The sequence below is a fragment of the Cygnus atratus genome, chromosome 1, assembly GCF_013377495.2.
Source record: "Cygnus atratus isolate AKBS03 ecotype Queensland, Australia chromosome 1, CAtr_DNAZoo_HiC_assembly, whole genome shotgun sequence".
In the NCBI taxonomy this organism is placed as follows: domain Eukaryota; kingdom Metazoa; phylum Chordata; class Aves; order Anseriformes; family Anatidae; genus Cygnus; species Cygnus atratus.
The window spans coordinates 17354681-17378961 of record NC_066362.1 but is presented as its reverse complement, the minus strand read 5'-3'; positions in this window follow the sequence as shown (position 1 = coordinate 17378961).

Below are 24281 nucleotides of genomic sequence, written 5' to 3'. Positions count from 1 at the left end.
TGCCAGAGGAGGTGGACACTTCCTGAGGGAACTGCAGCCCATAGAGCCCACAGTGGAGCAGGTTTATTCTGAAGGACTGCATCCCATGGGAAGGACCTATGCTGCATTGCAGGGATACTGTGGGGAAAAAGGAACAGCAGAGCAGAGTTCTAACAGACCAATAACGACCATTTCCCTATTTCCCTGCACCCTTTCCCCATTCTCCTGAGCCATTTGGAGTGCGGGAGGTAAAGAATTTGAGAATAAAGGAGTGTAACTGAGCCTGGGAAAAAGTCTGGGGGTCTGGGAGACAGGTGGGAAGGCGTTTTAGTTTTTGTATTTATTTCTCATCAAAATCCATTCTAATTAGCTTTTTCATCTTTTTTTTCTCCCCCTGTACTGTTTAGGAGGGGGAGTAAGAGAGAGGCTGGGTGGGCAGCTGGCAGCTGGCCAAGGTCAACCCATAGCCAAGAACTGCAGCTTCTGCAACTTTCAGAATTGTTTTTCTTGTTTCAGCATAATGGTATTTAAAAGCCTGGACTAATCCCAGTTAAAAAGACTATAATAACAAATTTCTTAAAAAAATATAAGTAAAGAGAGGAACCAGCAGACCTTGCCATTCCTCTAGCTCAGACCAAGCCCTTCAACCAAATTCCTGGGAGGTGAAAATCTATTTTTAAAAAGAGATCAGAGTATGTAGTATTATTCACTTAACAATTTCAGGTCAATTTTTTTTTTTTCAGTAACTTGCATCAAAAGATATTGTTGTCTGTCCTGTCCAGAGGTTATACTCTTTTTTGTACTTATTTAATGTGTTTAATCTACATTGAGATTAATATTATGCATACATAATTCTCAAGGCCTTTCGTTAACTTTCTTCTTGACAAATTTTCTAAGCTAGATTATTTTCTCTAGAAAGCTTTGATTTTTGATACTGCTGAAACTTGTCACAGCAGCTAATTGCTGTACTACTTGAACACAGTGAACTCTATGGTCTAGACTCCTCTTTAAGATACACACTGGAAGCAGGAAGAAACAATTTGTCAAAGCTGTATGCTAAAATATTGATTGCTGAATCTGTACTGTATAGTGATTTTACTATTGCACTGAAATATGGAATTTTAAAGAAATACCATTCAGGTCTTACATGAAGATATGTTTCAATCATAAGAAGAGGACAATTTCTTAACTCTTTTACAGACTTTTTAACTTTTTTTTTAAAATAGCCTTACATTCAATTTTGCTGTTTTTGAAAATTGCATCTGTAACACAAAACCAAAGCAGAAAAGGCTTTGCAAGAGTCTGATTGAAGAAAAGTGACTAAAACTTTACCAAAAGAAGTTGCTGAAGATGCTGAACATTAATCTGTAGAATACTAAAGGAAGGCTTTGATACAGTGAGGAATAACCTGCCGTGTTGATTTTACCACACAGTTGTGCTGAGAATTAAGCAGAGAAATACTGAAGACTGTACAAAGTTGTTGAGTCCCATGGTTTCCTGTGCCCCCCAAAAAACAAAAAGAAAAAAAAAAGAAAAAGAAAAAAAAACACCCTGTGGTGTAGCCTCTATGGAGAATGCAGTGTGAGGAGTTATAATGGTTTTGTTTAAACAGTGTGATGATGCCTAAACACTTCCCTGATTCTTTTGTGGTATGGCATGGCTAGAAAGGAGGAAATTACATTAATAATAAGAAGGAAGATGTTAAAACATTTTTGCTACTGTTTCAAGTTGATACATAATACATACCAACATATAAATGAAAATACAGTTTAATAATTGTATTTTTTATTATTATAATGCAATCAGCAGTGACTTTTAACATATCTTGTACATGAACTGAACTGACTGTAGATCAAGAGAACTTCCAGATCAGGAACTAGGTCTTAGATGCTTTAGTGACTTAGATGCTTAGTTTCACGTGTAATTTTCAGTTGTTTTAGAAAACCATGAATTTTAACTAAAACTAACTAAAACTTCACTTAAAGAAATTTTAATTAAATTTGTAAAAATGTAGCACTCTAAGCTACAAGGTGGCCTTGTCTAGGCTGTTAATGATGCAGAAAAAGAAATCTCTGCCAGATTGAAATATACAGTCTAGGATCTTAGGATCTTTTCTTGGAGATATGGACCTGATTTATTGGAGAAAAAAAAAAAAAAAAGAGAGAGAGAGAGAAAGAGAGAAAGAATTTCTGTTTCTGAAACGTGGCTGAAGGTGCTGTTGTGTTGTGATTCTTGCTTTTTTTTTTCTTTTTTTTTTTTTTTCAGTAGTTCAATTCTTTGCTTATACAAACTATAACAGACCTGATCATCCCACAAAGATTCATATTTCTGTATCACACTTCCAAGATTTTGGAAAAAAAAAAAAAAAAAGATGGCCACTCTATTTTGTAGAAACTCACTTCTCCTTGTTTTCTCCTTGTGCAATGAGCACTAGATTAGAAGTCTCAAGTGGAGACAGCTAGTCTGAGATCTTTTCTCTGTCGAGACATAAGACTATTTCTGACCTGTTCTTTCTCAACAAGAGGCATGCTGTGTTCTGAACACAAAATCACTTGAAGTTCAAATTAAAAATATATTTAAATTAAAAAAAAAAAAAGTCTATAAAGAGGTAAAATATACAGAGAGAGATTTTAATATCATATAATTATAAAATGATTTTTATGTGTGTGTTCTGCTGTTAAGATACATAGATGTGCATGGAGTAGATTTTTTGGATTACTTTCCAAGAACTGTTTAGATGATGTTGCATGATGCCATGTTTGAATTCTTCCCTATGAGTTTCTTAAATTCCCGTGAAATTCCGAGTGTCCCTGAGTTACTTCACAACAAAAATGAGAGAAAATAGTACCAAAAATCTGTTCGCTTGGGTGAGGTAAATCAGTACATTAAGTGAAACAGTGAGAAAAAATCTCTATAGATATACAGCATCTAAAGACATTTGAATCCATATTTTTAACTCTGCTGACAAGCATTAGAGATCTTTTAGTAGTAATGAAGACCTATAGGGGAAATGTTTTTTCAAGGACATATGCTAAACATACATCATTTCAAATGATCTCCTTCCAAACAATTTACCAACCAAGAATTATTCAAATAACTTATCTGGATAATAATTTCAAATACTGAATAAATTAGAGAAAGATCATAGTCTCTTCATAGAAAATTCATGCATGGAAGAGAATAAAATTTGTCAGATAAATTGTTAACTGTGAATTAATTGTTCAGCTCAAGGCCTAAGTAATATTTAAGCTCTGTAACCAGAGTCCTGAACAGTGCAGTTAAAAACAGTAACATTTGCATCAAATAAATGCTCAACATCTTTCTCACTTGTAGCTAGAAATAAGTTCTATTCCTTGAGTGCTTACAAAAAATACATTTTGGGAAACCTATAGGTTACTGAGCTCATCCAAACTCTATTCTATTTCTGTGTTCTTTTTCCCTCAAGACACTATCTAATTAATCTTGAATTATCTTATTTGGGATATGGCAGTCATTTCCTCCAGGTTCATTTTTACTAATTTTATTTCTGTCCCCTTATTCTGAACTACAGGTAGTGAGTGGAAAATAGCACCTTGAGTTAAAATCATTGTCAGTGTTAAAGATTTTATGTGCTTGAATTAAATCTTAACACCTCATTCTGCATTCAGTATTGTTCTAATTTGCTAATTTGATCTTTTACCTTCTTTTTCTTATTTAAGTTTAAACTTACTCTTTTTTTTTCTCATTTTTCATGTATTTATTTTCTCTCTGAGCCAGGTTCCATGCAGTTTTCCAAAGAAATATAATTTAGAGGTAGGAAGATATAAGAGTTAGGAGGCAAAAGCACAAAGACTCCTCTGTAACATTAAATGGCTGGAAGTGTATGTGCTCATAATAATCCAGCCCCCAAAATGAACAACTAATAAAGTGTTTAGTTAGGTCATATACAAAACTTTTCTCAATTATGGCAAGGTCTAAAATGTTTTGGTATGTGCCTCCATGCTTCTTCCCCAACTGGTGTCTTGATTGTGATGATTTTAATATATATACATGTATTTAACTAGGAATTAATTCCTAGCTCTTGAAGTTCAAACACAAGCCCAGTTGCCAAACTTGTGATATCTCTATGCTGGACCACCTCAGGTCTATCTGCCTCATCTTCCTGCTACACAGAGGGCTGGGTGGAGACTGTAATAATGTAAGTTGCTCGAAACTCTATCAAGCTATCTGTCAGATATAGTTGGATTTATGAACTTGGTTTCAGTGCCTGAGCTGACACTAGATTAAGGAGAAACTAATGGCAGTTCGGCAGTTCAGAGTGAAAAGCACCAGAAAGCTAGGAACACCCATTGGTCTGAGTCCAGGAAGGGAAAGGGAAAAGAGAAGGTGACGTGGATTCTGGTGCACAAAGAGGGAACAAGGAACTGAAGCTGGGGAGGGACAAAATACTGACAGATATCAGAAGGGATGTTTAGTTACTCAGGAGGTGTGAGCTGGAAGTCAAAAATACCGTCAAGGAAGATCAGAAAATTTTAGATTTATTCTGGTTGTGCTTGCTACTTAGAAAAACTCGCTAAATGAAGCATGCATGTTCATATAGTTTTGGTCAACCCCAGCCCTTGATAAAGAACCAATTTCATCTCTTCATTTTACTCACACAATTTGAAACTCATTTCACAGTGTAGTTGAAAACATTTCTAACATATATTAAAATTCTATATGCTTCTTTCTTTACTTGCCAGAGAACAATGCACCAGCTCAATGTGAGCTATTAAGCTAAAGCAAAAATTATCATTCCATAATATAGCATGAAAGAAGCAGAAGCATAGACTTGTTCATGTTGAAAGGGACCTTAGGATACCTCTTGTCCAACTGCCTGCTTTAAGCTCTGAGGTCAGACCAGGCAGCTCAGGGTTGTATCTGACTGGGTCTAGAAAACCTCCAGGGACGCAGAGAGATTAGACAACCTCCCTGGGCTGCCTGCTTGTCTTCAGAATTTTTGGTGGAGCCAAGATACTTCTCTTCTCTGGGCTAAACAAGCCCAGCTCCCTATGCCTCTCTTCACAGGGAAGGTGCACCAACTCCTGACCATCATGGAGGTCATCTGCTGAACTTGTTCCAGTTTCTCAACATCTGTCGTGTATTGGGAACCCCCAGATAGGACACAGTAATTCAGATGTAGTCTGCAAAATGCTGAATAGTTATAAGAGGTGACTAATCACTTCCTTTGGCATTTTGGCTATGCTTTCATCACCATGTTACTGAAGGAAAAAAATAATGATACAGGCATCAAGAGGCTTTGATAATGCAAGGGCAAGACACACATACTTCATGTGCTGGTTTCCCAGGTGTTTTTAATAAAACAGAGATACACTTGTGATGTAAGCGCAAAGTTCTTTACTGTCGTATGTTGTAATGGAGAAAATGATAGTATGGTACACTGGCATTGCACTGTGAGAAATTCAGTACTAAACCTTTTCCCTACATCAGCTGACAAGTATTTTTTCCAAAAGTGTGAAATAGCAAGAAGTATTCTTTATAACGGTTTATATACATATTAAAATGTTAATTTGCCTTTCACAGTTGCACAATTAAATGCTGTATTTTTATTTTTTTTTCTATACAAGCATTTATAGATAATGTTGCCATGGCATTCTCTATTTTTAGACCTGGGAATATTATATACAACCGCTGTCTTCGTTGTTTTACAGACAGTAGTCTCAAAATTCATCTGCTCTTTAATACTTTCTTCAATAAACTGGTTTTGGGGGAGGCTTTTCAAACACCTTTCAAAATCTGTTGAACAAAGTTGTAACATAAAGCCAATCATATTTCTGTTAAGTTTAGCATACATACCCTAGGGAAAATTCTCAAATAATAAATAAAGGGATATTAATCCATTTCTTTGTATGCAATATGTTTCCACATCTGCAGCTTCAAGGAAATAACAGACCTTATTTTTTCAATCTCACATAAGATATTTATAAAACTCAGTGAGGAAGCATTACTTCAATTAGTTTCTAAATGCTGATGACTAAAAACTGTAGTCTGAAATTTTGGAATTTTGGAGTAAATATTACAAAGTGAATTATTTTTATTTAAGTCTAATTTCAAATATTAAAATGCTTTTGAAGAGTTATGGATTTTTTTAATTCTTTGAATCTTCTAATAAGAGTAAACAGTCAGAATTCTAGAAGATGAGTGCTGCACAGAGTTTGAAAAAAGGAATTGCTTTTAGGTAAAAACTAAATGGTTTCCAGTGTGCACTCATCAGTGAAGGCTTGAACTTTCTAAAATCACACTAGTTCCATAATAGCTGCATAATAAACAATAAATAGCAAAATAAACAATAAATAGCAATAAACAATAAATAACAAAAAGACTGGAAGAAATGGGGAATATTTTACTAAAAAACGCTGCATGTACTGCTTTTTGAGTCAAAAAAGTTTTGAGAAAATGGTTTAATACAACAGTGGCAGTGTAATGAAGAGAGGCTATGGAGAACTGTCATTGAACTTTATATCAATGCCTTGTGTATGAAGAAGAGACATAATCTGACAAAACTGAATATCAAAAGATACTAGATTTTAAATTGCTGCAGTTTAGGGCCTTTCTTCAAATAATACTTTTGTTTTGTTTTGTTTTGTTTTTCAAAATAATTATATATACTTTCCAGATTCAGTTAAAGAACTGAAATCAAAAACAAAAATGGGATAAGTCAGCTTTGCTTTATTTTCATGTCATAGGATTTTTTCTTGTTAAGACATGAATTATTTAAACAATGCACAGAGCACCTTAAAATTCTTTTAAAAATGTTCCTTGTTCTTTCATTATGTACATGTAATTATGTGAACACAAGCATTTACACATAAGTGAAAAATTAAACTGCAATTCTCAAATCTATATGCATTCTTCTCTCTCTTACATGTAGGTATATGTATGCCGCCAGTTTATGAAAAAAAGTTTTTTTTTTAATATTCTTGAAAATATTATTTTGAAATTCAGGTTGACTTCAATCAAAGACAGCCTTGGAGCTTGATTTCCTATCTTTTTAGTAAACCTTAGAAATGAGTTTAAAGCATGAAAGGCATATTTCTAGGTTACCATTAATTTTAAAAAATAAAAATAAAAGCAAGAGAATTGCTATAAAAATCAGTGACAGACCAGTGCTGGGAAACCGTGAGTATTAACAGCAAAATGTAAAGTGTTCTCTGTTATCTCTCCACATCCCAGTAAAAACTTAGACTTCTAATACACAAAATTTATTTTGAATGGGATAAAAGATTTACAGTAAAGAGATAGAAGTAAAATATATACTTTGCAGTGTACCTGGGGAGAAAGTCAATGATTTCAAATTGCTTTTGTTTGTTAGTTTTGTTTTTAATCTGCTCGCTTATTAATCTGACAAAAGCTTAGTGTTGTCATACTCTTAGAAGTCCATGACAAATAAACTCAACAGCTTTCTGGAGAAATAGTATGTTGCTGTGTTGCTTTTCAGATTGCTCGGATCCTTACAAATTTGACTCAAAATCTAATGATCCCTTGCCAGATTTTCAGTAAGATATTTTCACTCTACCAGTCAAAGCAGTAGTGTTTTGTAACTACTCCACACATGTGAGGAACAAGAGGACAACAAATCAGGCCAGGTAATTACCTATTGTATAGGTAAATTAACTATTAATTCATAAAAGTGATATTCTTTCTATACTATTTGCATGAATGTCTTTACTTATAAGTAAAGTATCTGTTACATAAATAAAGTACTACATTGACTGTCATGCCCGACCCTCTTGTGTATCAGGGTACAATTTGGGCTTACACATCTTTTAGGCAATGAGACCTGAGTTACAACGTGAGCATATCCAAGAATCTGACCCAACAGATTTTCTAATTTCTTTCAAAGTTTTCTTTCTAACAGCTAAAGCAATAACTTAAAGTTTCTGTCTCCAGATTAGTCTATATACCATTATTATTTTTATATATATTTACCACTTTACCAGTCCAGTGACCTTGGATCAACCTTTCTTCCTTTCTTTTAAATGGTAAATTGTTTTCTCGTATCATTGGAAAATAAACAAGATGCTAAGGTAGCTTAAACAGAAATTTAGGTAGTCTTCACCCTTCTTATGCTAGCTCATTGCACCTTGGGGCCCAGGTAACTAGATGAATGACGGAGGAATAGTATGATTTTCAAAAGCATTCCCCATGGGCCTAATTCTTTGCCAAACCCATGAACAATCCTGATTAAATTCAGTGGAACGAAGGTCAAATTAACACTAGAATTTCATATCTCATTAATGTCACAGTCCTATAAACCTCAAGAGGACATAAATTTGCTATTGGTTCTGATGGAAGTGATATCAAGACTTCAGTGAAAACTTTCTCTTTTTTCCACAAATTTATCACCGAGATGATAAAGCCAAAATTCAACACAGAGAGCACTTCTGCATAGGTAGTTTACTGTATAAATAGAGTTAAAACACTAGGAGATTCTTAACTGTATATAATTTTAGTAAGACTGAACTGATAGATCATTTCTCATTTAAATTTTTGCTTAATAATAAACATACAGTATTTACCAATGAAATACTTGATGTCTTCTAATCTTGTTATTAGACTTTCCTTGGTTTTCTTCTGGAGACATCAACATAAATAATGAGATTCTTATCTTACATTGGTCAAGATTAATTGATGACTGAGTATTATGGATTAAACAGCATCTCATTAATTCTGTAGTATTGCAGTATTGCTTCAAATTATGGGGAAAAAAAAAAAGAAAAAGAAAAAACAAACAAACAAACAAAAAACCCTGCGTGATTTATTATTTCTCTCTTGGGGAAAAAAAAACTTCCAAGGAAGGGAAAATATGCACATAGTGCAATCAATCTGAAATTATATTGCAGTTATAATTTACAATTACTGTAAACACAGTAGCATATTTGGAGTATCTCAGCAAAATTACAAACAAATAAGTAATCATCAGTCACTAATATTCCTATTCCAAACCAAGTCCAAAAAAAAAATCTCATATAACTTCTACTAAAAATATATGACTGGTTGTCATATGCCCCTAAATGCCTTCTTTTCTCAAAAGCTTTATCTGGTCTTCATTTTCAAAAAGAAAGGTATGTCATTCACAAAACATGATTGCACAAATATTTTAAAATCTCCATGTCCTCACAGATTTATGTTGTTTGAATATGACAGAAATTATTTAAAAGAACTCTGAGTAAAAATACAAATTAAGGAAAAAAAATGCACTATTTTCTTATGTTATTGACCTTGAGTTCCATAAGTCTTAGAATATACTACTTTTCTTGGGTCTTTCTGACAAGAAAAAACAAGATTTTATTTTATTTTATTTTATTTTATTTTATTTTATTTTATTTCATTATTTTATTTTATTTTATTTTAATTTTATTTTATTTATTTTATTTTATTATTTTATTTTATTCTATTTGTTTTGTTTTATTTTATTTTATTTTATTTTATTTTATTTTATTTTATTTTTTACATCATTATTAGCAACTTATTTAAATGCCAATTTAACTGATCACTGTACCCATTCATATCCTTTCTGGTTAGCCATAAGTCTGAACACAATAGCTCTCCAAAAAGACATTATGTAATCTATCTTCTATGGTCCTAAGCATAAACTGAGCCTCTGAAAAATGGACATTTGTAACAGCTGATACTCCCAATCTTCTTCTTGAAGATTCTTCTACACACATAATTATACAATAATGATCCCAAATGTAAAGTAAAAAATGTATATCCTCTTCTGCAAGGACCACTTTGTGGTCTTTTGTCCTTCTTATGTGCCCCTAACTCATCAAACATTACCATTTGCATAGGTGAGGTTTGGTTGTTTATTTTGTTGTCGTAAGTAATGAATGTGCCCAAGTAGATATACCTTGTAGATGTTTGTGGTTGATTCCTGCATAAAGTTTATTGTTTTTTTTTTTTTTTCCCCCTCTCTGGTTTCAGTACTCTACAATCATTGCATGACACTTTCCAGTATCAGAATATCCCAAGCAATCCCAATGATGTAAAGGGTTGTTCTAACTTGCTGCCTGTACATTAATTTATGATATTCTAACATATAAAATATTATATAATGTTTATTTATATTTAATTAAAATATACCCAAACCTGAAAGAATAATAATCCACCTCTCTTTAATTTGGTAGATAGTAGATCAAAAATATTTGTTTCATTCTTGAGCCAGATAACTTTTCTTAAGTAGAACAGGAAAAAAAAAAAAAAAAAAAAAAAAAAAAGAAACAATGGATTCCATCCAACAATTGCTCCTGCTATTTTTATTTTATGTTTTACTCATAAGCACAGAAAAAAAAAAAAAAAAAGGAAAAAAAAAAACTATAAGGCGTTTTGGTGAAGTGAAAATTCTTTTATGTCTTTATGTCAATGTAGTGAGTAGGAAATGAGTAGCTGTGAAGGAATCAGCTGCCAGAAAAACAAACAAACAAACAACAACAACAACAAAAATGTAGGGTGAGATTACAAATGTAAACAATGAAAGGATTCTGTCTAGGGTATGGTTGTGGTTTTATTGAGTTGTGTGGTTATGCAGATAATTTTTGTCCTGATGAAAAGTTTTTTGGTTATTTAAGGGCTAGAGCAAGTAGTGTGCTTGTTCTTATAATGTTTGTTTTAGGCAGATCAGTGTATTTTAAAGGAAGGATGCTGCATTATTTATTCAGGATGATAAATGTTTTGTAACTTTTTATCAGAACTTGCTAAATTATAGTCTCAAAAATAGGGTAATTTAAATTATAACTTTTCCTTGTGCTACATGTTTTGGCATACATAATTCACAATGTATCTCATAAACAGTCTTTATATATCTTGATTTAAAGTACCAAAACTCCCTTATTGACTAATTATATAGAAAAGAATGAAAGAATCTGTAAAACACAGAGGGACACATTCCCTGTGTGAGCTGAGAAAAACTGGGTGCAAAACTGGATATAAAGATGGTAGAGTGACTGAAACTATCATTGTTCTTCAGACATTACAAGGGAAGGGATAAATTAAGGGAAATCACATTGGGCAGTGGAATTAAAAAACAAACAAACAAAAAAAAAAACACATAGTGACATGAGATATGAATATAAAGATGTGTAAAACTTTATTAATTCAGTTCCTATGATAATAATTCAGTTCCTCCCCTAGTGTACCCCAGGGATTAAGACCAGGGCTAACACTGTTTAACATCTTCATGTGGTGATTTTACCGTGCTAGGCAGCTGAACACCACAACCGCTCTCTCACTCCCCCTCCTTAGATGAGGAGGGGAAGAAGTAAAGAACACCTAACTCATGGGTTGAGATAAGGATGATTTAATTAAGGGAAAAAAAAATATTATTAAGGAAAGATTATTATTAATTAAACAATTTAACTAAACAATTTAACAATTAACAATTTAACTAAAGGGGAAAAAAGGAAAGGGGAAAAGGGAGGGGGAAAGGGGAGACTAAACAAAACAAGTAAAGGCTATGTGGAAGTGCAGAGGAAAGAAATTACTATCTACTTCCCACAAATGAGCGATGCTTGACCACGTCCTTGAAGCAGGGCCTCAACGCACGTAGCCGGTGTTCAGGAGGAGGACAGACATTTTCACAACGAGAGCCCACCCCTCCCCTCTTCCTCCTTTTTCCACCTTTTATTGCTGAGTGTGACATCATATGGTATGGAATATCCCTTTGGTTGGTTTAGGTCAGCTGCCCTGGTGATGTTTCTTTTCTCACATCTTTGCCCACCCCTAAGGGGGTTAGAGAGAGTCCTGATGCTGTGCCAGCACTGCTCAGCAGCAGACACAACACTGGTGTGATACCATTGCTGTTTTAGCTATGAGTGCAGAGCACAGCACTGTATGGGCTGCTGCAGGGAAAGTTAACATCCCAGCCCGACCCAATACACTTCATTAATAAGCTGGGCAATTGGATGGAGTACACCCTCACCAAGTTCTCAGATGATACAAAATGGGGGGAAGTGGCTGATTCACCAGAAGTTATGTTGCCATTCAAAGGTACCTGGACAGGCTGGAGAACTGGACAGAGAGGAATTTCATGAAGTTCAACAAATGGAAATGTTGAGTTCTACACATGGAGGGGAATAACCCCATGCACCAGAACAGTCTGGGGGGCTGTCTGACTGGAAAAACAGCTTGGCAGAAAAGTCCTTGGGGGTTCTGGTGGATGCTGAATTGAAAGTGATTCATAAATATGTTCTTTTGGAAAAGAAGGTGACCAGCCTGCTAGGGTACAATAGGCAGAGCATTGTGAGGTGGTCAAGGGAAGTAATTTTTTCTCCTTTGCTCATCACTACTGAGACACATCTAGGGTGTTGTGCCTAATGCTGAGCTCCCTAATACATGGGAAGATGTGGACACTGGACAAAGTCCAGCCAAGGGCCATGAGAGTGATTAAGGGACTGGAGTGTCTTACATACCAGGAGAAGCTGAGAGCTGGGGCTGTTCAGCTTGGAGACTAGAAGTCTCAGGGGTCTAGGTAATGTGTATAAATACCTGATGGAGGGGCAGAAAGAAGATGAGGCCAGACTCTTCTCACTGATATCCAGTGATAGAGCAAGAGGCAATAGGCACAGACTGAAATATAAGACATTCCATATGAACACAAGAAAGCACTTTTTTTTCTATGGTGAAGAGAATACAATGAGATGTTCTCTAGATGTCCCTGCCAACCTCAGCTGTTCGGTGACCGTGTGATTCTACACATTTGAATACTTATATATGTATTCTTTGGAAACAGTGTGGAATGGCATTGTTATTTAGGGACCCTTGCTTTAATCTGAAGGCTTTTTATATTCTTGAATTTCCTCTCAGTCTCTAAAAAACTTTTGACTAACAGAAACAACTTCAGCCATATAAAATCTGCAATATTTTTCGATCACTTTTCATTGTCTCTCCAAATCTTGATTGTTCTAATAGATTTTTTTCTCCTTCAGATTTATGGAATGCCATCTGTGGACTAGCAATATTCTAGACCTTTAATTCTGGAAATCAAATTACTCTGCTTTGTTTTTCATAATGATGTTATTGAGACATTGTATAACTGAAAAATGTTTGGTGTTTCAGTTAACCCTGGCTTTTCAGCATACGATCTTGAAACAGTTATTTGTCTGTGAGAATTCTGGAGTTGGTAGGCTAGGCAAACATCTGTTATCTGGGCACCAAGACAAATAAAATGTCATGATATATTTAAAAAAAAAAAAAGTAACATAAACCTCAATAAATATAAATATGAGGGGGATAATGTATTTTTTTGGTTAGGAAATTATGGACCATGTAATGTTACTGAAGAAAGAATTTGAGAGAAGGCAGTGAGATTTTTCTCATTCTCCCCTATGAATAAATCACCATACTCCAAAATCAAACATTTATTCTGTGATTGGCACTGCACATTCATTGCCTACGTACGTCTGTATTATTACTATTGTTCATTCACACAATGGTTTTTTTTTTTTTTTTTTTTTTTTTTTTGATTTTTAAATTTAAGGCTGAACTGCAGGTTTAGCAAAGAACTTCTGAATGAGACATAGCATTTGATAGAACTGGTTACTGTAGTGGTAAAGCAGTAGGCTGACATATGTAGGAGGCTCCAATTAATCCATGCCCCAAGTGCTTGAAAGCCAAAAGTCACTAAAAATGCTAAATTTGTACAAACAATCCAGTTATTGAAAGCAGTTAAATACCTACTTTGCTTCTACTTTGTGCTTATAAGGGTTGCTAAATTGGAATAAACTTACGCTTTCCCGCATCTGATCACACCAGTCTTGTCTTTTCTGCACATACTTTATTTTTTTTCTGTAATAAAGAACATTTTGGAGAGTTCTGGTTTCACTATCTCTTTCCACCAAGGGAAACAGCTCTCCCAGCAGAAAGGCAGTAAATATGTATGTATGTATGTATGTATGTATGTATCTATCTATCTATCTATCTACCTAAAGAAACCAATTATAATTCCTGTACTTGTTTTTTTTTTTTTTTAACTTTCATTGTAATGCTTATCTTCTCTATCTAGATGCTTTTTCTTATCTCCAGCTGCCTGTTCAGCAGCTGTTGGTATCCTAACTGTCACTTTCTATTCACTTTTTGATGAGAAGCTTAATTCTGAATATTCACCAGTTCCATACAAATGTTTACATAATATTTTGCTACTAATTAAACTTCTCTCTCTTGGACTCTGCACTCTGACAGTGTCTCTTATTTTCACATCCCTCTTGGTTCTCTTTTCTGCCATTGTCTGTCTTGGCTATATGCCTGGAATATATTTTCTGCTCAGATAGAAACTATCTCCAAACTCAACGAAACACTGTGGGGCAGGATTTGAGTCCTCCGTTTTTCACCAAAGTCATCAGTGTAGCACATGCTCACACACACCCACAGTTTCACAGCCCACCCATTGACTTTGCAGCTTTGTCCTCTTCTGATCATCAATATCTCTATGAAAGCCTCTTCAGCAGTTGTCTTAGGTTTATAAATAAACATGCTGAAGGATGTGGAAACTGCTTTTAATCCCATATAGTGTTTATATAATTTGAAAGCTCTTAGTGGTGAGAAATAAAATTTTGGAGTTTATTTTTCTTTAAAAGAAAATTCAGAATCATCTTAAGCAGTTGGTAAGATACTGCTTAAGGATCTTACATAAAATAGTTCTTAAATAAGAACTAACAAATTTGTTTACGATGTTTGTGAGGATGAAGAAGAATAAGCTGTCTTCTGTTCCATTCTTACAGAATCAGCTTCAAAAATATACCTTTTATAAACTATAACTTTTAGTACGGCTCAGAAATGATTCAGTATTTCCCATTAGTCAAATTAAAAGGCCATTCAACTAATTCTTCAGTGCACTTGCTGTATTTCTCGTTTGGATGTCAGGGGAATAACTGGATTTGTCACCCCAAGAAGGAAAAGCCCAGTTTCTGCAAGTTCTTGGGAAACCATCACAACAGTGTTTCAGTGTTACCATGATGCTACTTAGTTCTTCCTGATACAGTTCCCTGGGTTTTTCCCTTCAGAAGCCATGTTTTGCAGTTGACTTTTAGTGAAAATGGTCTCCTATGACAGCAGATCGGGCCTAAATCTCTTCTAGGGCTGAAAAGTACAGTACCTATTACAGTTAGAGTGCCATGGCACACAACCTCCTCATTAACTTTGGATGATAAAATTATTTTCACATGTACCATAAGCTTTTGAATACATTTTCAGGATTTTAATATTTAAAGAGCACTTTCACTGTGACACATTAATATACTCCGAATTAGAAACTCATACAAGTTTCATTAACTCTTCTCTTGTCAAAATTTTATCAACAATTATCTATTCTTTTGTGTATGTGAAAGAGGAAACGTATATAAACTTTTTTCTCTAATGTACTTTTACACAAGCATAGGAATAGTCCCTTCAATGTCCATGGATTTACAGTAAAGACTTGAGTGAAAATTAGTGTAATCATCATATAATTAATCTTGAGACAGCAATGAAAGTACTGAAACTGTTCTTAGTGAACTGCAATGAAATATTACAGCCTTAATTCCTCTTCCCCTCCTTCCCTTCCCCCCCCACCCCCACCCCCCAGTGCCAGAGTGTACTTAACATTTGTCTTATGCAAGCATTTCTAAACTCTGTGCTGTAGCTTTGCTCTTACTCAAATTACTCTGACCCTAACTGAAGTGGTACAGTAAATATGTGCCTTACATACAAATAATTCTGAAAAAAAAAAAAAATTGAAACAAGGAAAACCTCAATTTGTACTGTAAGGATACTTCTGCTAGTTTTGTAATAAGCATTAAGAGCAATTGTTACCCTCTCTACTTTTGTGGAAAGAGAAGATAATATTCCAGGTAACAATTAACAGTAGGTCTATTTGGGTAAAAAACATTTTGTCTTACTCTAAGACCATGACTGGCAGGGAAAACAAGTGAGAGATACTGGCTTAAGGAGGTATTGTCTCCTCTGAACTTAAAACCTCTAAGTCTCTAGATTTATCCTTCCTTGTTTTTACTGTGTGCGCATCAGTTGCTGATACAGCAGAAAAAAAATGAGCCATCATTTTTCTAAAAGGACTGTGTGTTCTGTGGAGAGTCAAGGGAGGAGAAAGAATGCACCTAATATTTTTTTTTTAAATAGAGTCATATTCTTCTTTAGCATGGCTACCTAATATATTGTATCATCTTGCATGTCTTCTAAGAAAACAGGCAAATTGAACTGGCAAATTTTCTGATTCTTCCTTACTGAGGATATTAAGGAAAACAACAGAGTTGACAGCAACGACCAATGCCCCCAAGACAGGAGTTTAAGAACCTGAGAGAACTGACCAAAATGAATAGTAGAATCACAGATGTGGACTCCAGGAGTGCAAATTTCAGCTTATGCAGGGATACATTTGGCAGGACCTCATTGGGAATTCCTCTGAAGGGAAAAGATGTTCGGGAGAGATGGTTGATTAAAAAAAAAAAAAAAAAAGACTCCTCAAAGCATAAGAATCATCAGTTTTGATATCCGGAAAGTAAATCAGTGATGCCAAAAGGCTATTACTGATGAACAAGGAAATCATGATTGAGCTAAAATTCAAAAAAGAAGTATGCAGAAGGAAGCAAGGATGTGCTTCCTAGGAAGAACCCATACATGCAGGGAAGGAGTTAGGAAAGGCAAAGTTCAGTTGAAGTTCAAACTAGGGAGAGATGGAAAAGACATAAAAGGGCTTCTAAAAGTACCTTATCGGCAAAAGACAGGCTAGGGAAAATGTGGGCCAGCAGCACGAGGCATGGAACCTAGTGACAGAGGAAGTGGAAAAAAGTCTTATTTGGCTCCATTTTTAAGAGTTAAGTCCTTGCCTCAGGCATCTCAGGACCATAAACTGTCAGAGACAGTGTGAAGGATGTATCACCCACAGGAGTGATAAAAGAGTTAGGAGCACTTAGCTAAACTGGACATATTACATGGCCATGGGATCAGAAATGTTGCATCTGAGTGTGCTGAGGAAAGTGACTGATAATACAAGGCTGTCCTTCGTCATTTTTAAAAAATCATGACAATCAGGAGAGGATCATGATGTCTGGTAAAACGTAAACTTTGTATTCATCTTTCAGAAGAGCAAGAAGGAAGATCTAGGAAACTATAGGCTTCATTCTGTAGGAAGATTGGTGTAAATCCTCCCAGAATTAAGCCTATGAATCACATCAGCCTAAGAAGGTGGGAAAGGGGATCAATAGCCTGGGAGGGAGGAGTACTACTCAAAGGCATCTTGACAGGTGGAGAAATGAGTGGACAGAAACCTCATGAAGTTCAACAAGGCAAATGTAAAATCTTGCATCTAGAGTGGAATAACCTCATGTGACAGTATTGATTGGGGAGTGACTGGCTAGGGCAGAGCTCTTCAGAGAAGTATTTGGACTAATCACTTAGTGGGTTGTATTAGCATGAATGTGACCAACAGGCTGAAGGATGTAATTATTTGCCACTCTTGAACACTCATGAGATGACATCTAGAGTACTGTCTCTAGCTTTGCATTTCTCAATACAAGAAAGTTATTCATATACTGGTGTGAGTTCAACAGAGGGCTACCAAGAAAACCTTCTTGATTTTCCTTCCATAGGAGGATGGGGCACAATGAATGGAAAAAGGCTATGGGAACTGGCTTTGTTCAGTCCTAAGAAAGGAAGGTGAAAGGGAGATCTCATTGTAATCTACAAATATCTGCTTAGAAAATGAGAAGAAGAGCAGGCCAGACTCCCCTTGGAGGTTCATGGTGATAGGTAAGAGCCACCAGACAGAAGTCACAGCAAGGGAAATTCCAATTTATTATTAGGAACAAATCTGCACAATGAGAGTAGTCAAACGTGGGAACAGGTTATCCAGAGAGTCTGTGCATACCAAGAGAGATATTCAGAATGTGACCAGAGAAGACCCTGGTAAACACGATCTAGCTGAACCTGATTCAACTAGCTGTTTGGATCAGATGACTTTCTGAGGTTGCTTCAAGTTTAAGTAATTCTATTATTATTTATAGGTTCCCAAATAAAGTAGCAACATCACAGAATCACAGAATGGTCAGTGTTGGAAAGGGCCTCTGAAGATCGTTTAGTCCACCCCCCCTGCCAAGCAGGATCACCTAGAGCACGTTGCACAGGATGACATCCATGTTGGTTTTGAATATCTCCAGAGAAGGAGACTACACAACCTCTCTGGGTGACCTGTTCCAGTGCTCTGTCACCCTCATGGTAAAGAAGTGCCCCCTCATATTCAGCTGGAACTTCCTGTGCTTCAGTTTGTGCCCATTGCCTCTCATCCTGTCGCTGGGAACAACTGAAAAGAGACTGGCTCCATCCTCTTGACACCCTCCCCTCATATATTTATACACTTTGATGAGGTCTCCCCTCAGTCTTCTCTTTTCCAGGCTAAACAGGCCCAGCTCTCTCAGGCTGTCCTCGTACGACAGGTGCTCCAGTCCTCTAATCATCTCAGTAGCCCTCCTCTGGACTCGCTCCAGCAGCTTTATGTCCCTCTTGTACTGGGGAGCCCCGAACTGGGCACAATACTCCAGGTGTGACCTCACCAGGGCTGAGTAGAGGTGGAAGATCACCTCCCTTGACCTGCTGGCATCACTCTTCTGAATGCACCCCAGGATACCGTTGGCCTTCTTGGCCACAAGGCACGTTGCTGACTCGTGGTCAGCCTGCTGTCTTCCAGGACTCCCAGTTCTCTCTCTGCAGAGCCGCTCTCCAACAGGTCAGCCCCCAGCCTGTATTGGTGCTTGGGGTTATTCCTCCCTATGTGCAGGACCCTACACTTGCCTTTGTTGAACTTCTTGAGGTTCCTCTTGGCCCATCCCTTCAGCCTGTCAAGGTCCTTTTGAATAGCAGCACAGATTTCTGGGGTATCAGCCACTCTCAGCTTTGTGTCATCAGCAAACTTGCTGAGGGTGCACTCTGTTCCATCATCCAGGTCATTGATGAGTAAGATGAACAACAATGGACCCAGCACTGTCCCCTGGGGGACACCAGTAGCTACAGGCCTCCGACTAGACTGCACCACCCAGCACAACCCCCTGAGCTCTGCCATTCAGCCAATTATCAATCCACCTCACAGACCACTCATCTAGCCCACCCTTTTATGGTTTGGGGATTTGGTTGATGAGAAGGTCAACATGAGCTGGCAATGTGTGCTTGCAGCCCAGAATGCCAACCATATCCTGGGCTGCATTAAAAGGAGCATGGCGAGCAGGTCGAGAGAGGTGATTGTCCCCCTCTATTCTGCTCTCATGAGACCACACCTGGAGTACTGCATTCAGCTCTGGGTCTCCCAGTACAAGAAGAACATGGGCATAATAGAATGAGTTCAGAGGAGGTCCATGATGATAATCAAAGGGCTGGAGCACCTCTCTTATGAAGAGAGGCTGAGGGAGTTGGGGTTGTTCAGCCTGGAGAAGAGAAGGCTCTGGAGAGACCTCATTGTGGCCTTCAAATACCTAAAGCAGGGTCTACAAGAAAGCAGGAGAGGGACTCTGTTGAGGCAGTGTAGTGACAGAAATTTGAGTAATGGTTTTAAACTAAAAAAGAGTAGGGTTAGATTAGATATTAGGAAAAAATTCTTTACTCAGAGGGTGGTGAGGCTCTGGATCAGGTTGCCTAAAGAAGTTGTGGATACCCCCTCCCTGGAAGTGTCCATGGCCGTGTTGGATGGAGCTTTTAGCAACCTGGTCTAGTGGAGGTATCCCTGCTTATGGCAGCGGGTTGGAATTAGATTATCTTTAAGGTCCCTTCCAACCCAAAGCATTCTATGATTTTATCATTCCATGTATTTCTCAGAAAATTCAGACTTGCTTGACAGGAATCAGTATCTAGAGAGTGCAGGGCTGTCTTAAGTCTAGTAGAGTTACTATCTGTATTACCAACTGCAGTACTACCCTGGGCTAATTTTTTGTTTGTTTGTTTGGTTTGGTGTTTTGTTTTGTTTATGGTGCTTTTAGCGGGAAAGTCAGATGCTCCCAATATTTCACGATTTCATTTATTTTCCAACATGTGCTTCCTACTATCATATCTATATTAACTAGGTTGATTCTGGTTAGAAAAGACAAGCGAGGCCCTTCTTTGCAAGTGCCGTGGTATTTCTTGCTGTAAGATATTTTGTCACCACAGCAGAATGTTTATGCAGGCTGCTGACGTGATAGGGATCCCAGAGATACCTACAAAATTCAGAATGCTTTTAGGACTTCTGTAATATGTCCAAGTTCGATCTCTCATTTGAGGAGTGAGAAACAGAACTGATGCTTCACTGCACATTCTGAGTCCACCTTACAGTACATTTATTTCCCTGTGCAAATGAGCCTTTAATTTCTCCTTAATTTTCTTCAACCCCTTGTAGCCTGCAGATGAATGACACCACCAACTAACAAGACATTCTAAATTAAGAAACATAGCTGCCTTCGCATTGTCACTAAGAAAAAATATCACCCTTATTTTCAGACAAGATGGAATAGCAGATAATGTTGCTCAAATGGGGCTATGGTACTTGTCTTGTATTTAGGAGTTTAAGTCATTAAATTATGCCTTGTCAAGTAGCATAAATTTCTCATATGACAACCACGCTAATTAATAACTTCATTTTCTTTTTCCCTTAAGGAAACACAAAATCTTTACTAAAGCAAAATAGGCATTTATTCCTCAAATTATATAAATGTGCATATTACTATAAGGGTAGTGGGTTAAGGTAAGGAGGAGCAGAGAATTTGGGTTTCTTGACATTTTTTGTTATAAGATCCTATTTTCAACTTTGCAACACTTTAACCATTTGGTTACATTTTTGCATCTACTGAGTATCTCCTATATAACAGAACACTAGAAAATTTTACCTCGCATGGTCCAACACGATCAAAGAAGAGATAGTATGTTACTCTATTCTCTTAGAAATATATTTATTATTACTATTATTATTATTATTATTATTATTATTTACTAGTAGATGATAAATGTGAAGAACAGTTGTTCTGTCTGGATATATATTTATGGAAATAGATCAGGCAGCCCACCTGAATTTCTACAAGTGTTTTTCTGTCAGTGTGAAAACAAAAAGAGGACTAAAAATAAAAAAGCAAATCTGAGGAATGGGGACAGGCAGTTAAAATTCAGAGAATAAGGATGTGTCCTAACAGGCAGTTTGTGTGCTAACAGGCAGAAACGACATGGGCAACAGGACAAACCAAGCAGCCCCATCCAAGAAGACAGACTATGACATTGTCCTCAGTGGACAATGAAGAATAGATATAGTATCAATTCTGAGTTTTGAAAATACAATATTCTAGGGAAGTTTCTTGGCTTCTCAAGTGAGAAGTGTAATGAGAATGTACTAACTTAGGTTGCCTGTGGTACAATTTTTTCATATGTTATGTACACTGAAAATGGTGCTTAACACCTCAGGAACTATCAAACTGCAATGTCTGTGAGCATGGTCCCTGATAATCAGGGTAGAATTTGAAAAAATAATTTAGAAATGAATAGCTTTGTAACTCATTAGCATATATTTTCAGCCTATGCTTATTTTTATGATTTGTGGACTAACCTGGTACTTCTAAAGCAACCTGCATAATTGACACACCTCTATCAATTAATAGGCTATGCCTTGATTTCATTACAGCTTCTAACAAGAACTTGAAACAGACCTGAACATGAAGTACTCACATGTCATCAGCCAAATGTACAATACCAGTCTAATATTCAATGAAATAAAACAAATAAATAAGCAAACAAAAAATATTACTCATATAAATAATCCTAGCAAAGATTTAGGCAGAGGACATTGGAAATGACTTTGTTAGGAAATGAACTGTGATTTTACAGAAATAATACACGGAAAAAGAAAAGCCTTGTTCTTCAGAAAGCACACACAAACTTTCCCAGTGCCAGCTAACCATTTATAGAAGCAAAACAAACTCCTTGCAAGAACACCAAATATTTTCACTTTGTCTACAGGTAGAGGTCTACTAAAAGAACCCCTACCAAAGTTTTCAAACTTCTTTTGATACTGACTTAAAGTACCTAATCTCTCTGCATTATGTAAAGCATCTTTTATTGAATTGTAATTCATTTGCTTGGAAATAAAGGTTTACCTTTTAGGTATTTCTTCTCTCCATCTGTACTTTTAAATATTTCAAAGAACCTCAAAATTGTCATAGAATCATAGAATATCCTGAGTTGGAAGGGACCCAGAGGGATCATCAAGTCCAGCTCCTAGCTCCACACAGGACCACACAAAAATCAAACCATGAGAGCATTGTCCACATGCTTCTTGAAGGCTTGGCGCCATGACCAATTTTCTTGGAACCTGTTCCAGTTACTAACCACCCTCTCAGTGAAGAACCTTTTCCTAGTATCCAGTTCAAACTTCCCCTGATGCAGCTTCATGTCATTTCCTTGGGTTCTATTGCTGGTCACCGGAGAGAAGAGAAAAGCACCTCCCTCTCCACCACCCTTCATGAAGAAGCTGTAGTCCACAATAAGGTCACCTCTTCATCTCCTTTTCTCTAGGCTGAAGTAGAACTCTTCGATCTTATTTCACTATGGGTATTCTACAGGTTCAGAAAAAAAGAGGCAAAGATTCTGATTGAAGATAATTGATTTAGAGTCCTGAAACATGAGAATATTATTAATCCCAAACTAGCAAGTTGATCTGTGTTATCATCTGTTTTGGACCTTTAACAGGATACATTATGTCAAATTATGTCAAACACTGAAATGGAAAAATGGTTTTGTCTGCCAAATGCACCTTCAGTGCCATTATTTTTACTTACTTTCAAATCAGTAAGAAACTGGACGTATCATCTCCTGGAGTATTATTGGGGTAGTATAATGGCACTAAACTCCTGTGTTATTCCTGAAGTATCAGTGGACTGACAGTAACATCCCAAAGAATTATGCTTGGTCAATAACCCAAGCGTTTATTTTTTTGAAAATGTTGTGTGAGGCCACCTTGTCCTTTACTAGTTATCATGGTACTTCCATGATGAATATCTGTTAACATTGAGCTTCTGGTTTCCTAAGCAACAGCAACCAGGTGAAAGCTTTCAAAACCTTCTTCCTACTTGCTTGATGTTTTCATGTGAAATACATATATATATATTTATATATTTATTAAGTCAGGATGTTGCTGTTTGACTGCACTCATTTTGTAGTTGCAAAAGAGTTGGAGGTTTCAGGATAGAGATACTGAAAATGTTTTCGGTTTTGGTTGGTGTTAGTATTTGTTGACCACTCTGATAAAAATAAATACCCCGATACAAGTCTCAGTGCAAAAACACTGAATTTGGCCTTTTTTTTTTTCAGTTCAATGAAAACTCAAAAGGTACTTTGCAGAAATTGAATACTCTGTATGGTTGAATTACCATTACCAAAAAAAAGATCTGAGTTAGGTTCTGATCAGTACTGAAGGGATAATCAGGTTCGGATCCTTGCTTTACCTCCCTCAGACAAAGCAGAAAGCTGAAAATAGATCTACTACTACCAAAACTGCCACTCTGTTCTCTAGCTTATAAAAGGAGGGACACATTTTAATTTGTTTCCATAGTTTGATGTTTATTTTTCATATTGCAGTTAAGAAGAAGTGGATTGTTATTTAGTAAGTAAAAAGTAGAGTTTTTCCTTAGTCATAGCAAATAAAGAGAATCTATTTTTGGATCAAAGGAAAACATAAACTTCAAATATAAATATTTTTCTATGTTGCCTAATGCTTTTCCACATTTTTTAAATGTTATTTTTATTTCTTATATTTAATTTATAGCAATTTCAATTAAAAAAAAAAAGATTGTTCAGAATTGAATGCAAATACTTTCTTTAAACTTTTAAAGACAAAAATATTGACACAAGCATTTTCAATTTTATACTGTCACACAAAATATCATGAAGACTGGCTGACTTTTTTCATTTTATTTGAAAGATTTGGTCTTTGGTCAAGTTTATCAAGTATTTTTTATCTTGTTAAAAACTGTAAAATTATCAGTGAAGAAAGGAACAACTATAAAAGGTTGAAAGGCTAGAAAATAGAAACAAACATTAAAACTATAAACCAACTCATAATTCTTTGATCAGTATATAAGAGATCAGTATGTGTATATATATGTGTATTATCTACAGTATCAATGCTTAGAAACTAAAATATGGAGTAATTTTGTGTCTGACTGATCTACTTGTGGTAGATTAAAATCTCGACATGAGCTGGCAATGTGCACTTGCAACCCAGAAAGCCAACCATATCCTGGGCTGCATGACCAGCAGGTCAAAGGAAGTGA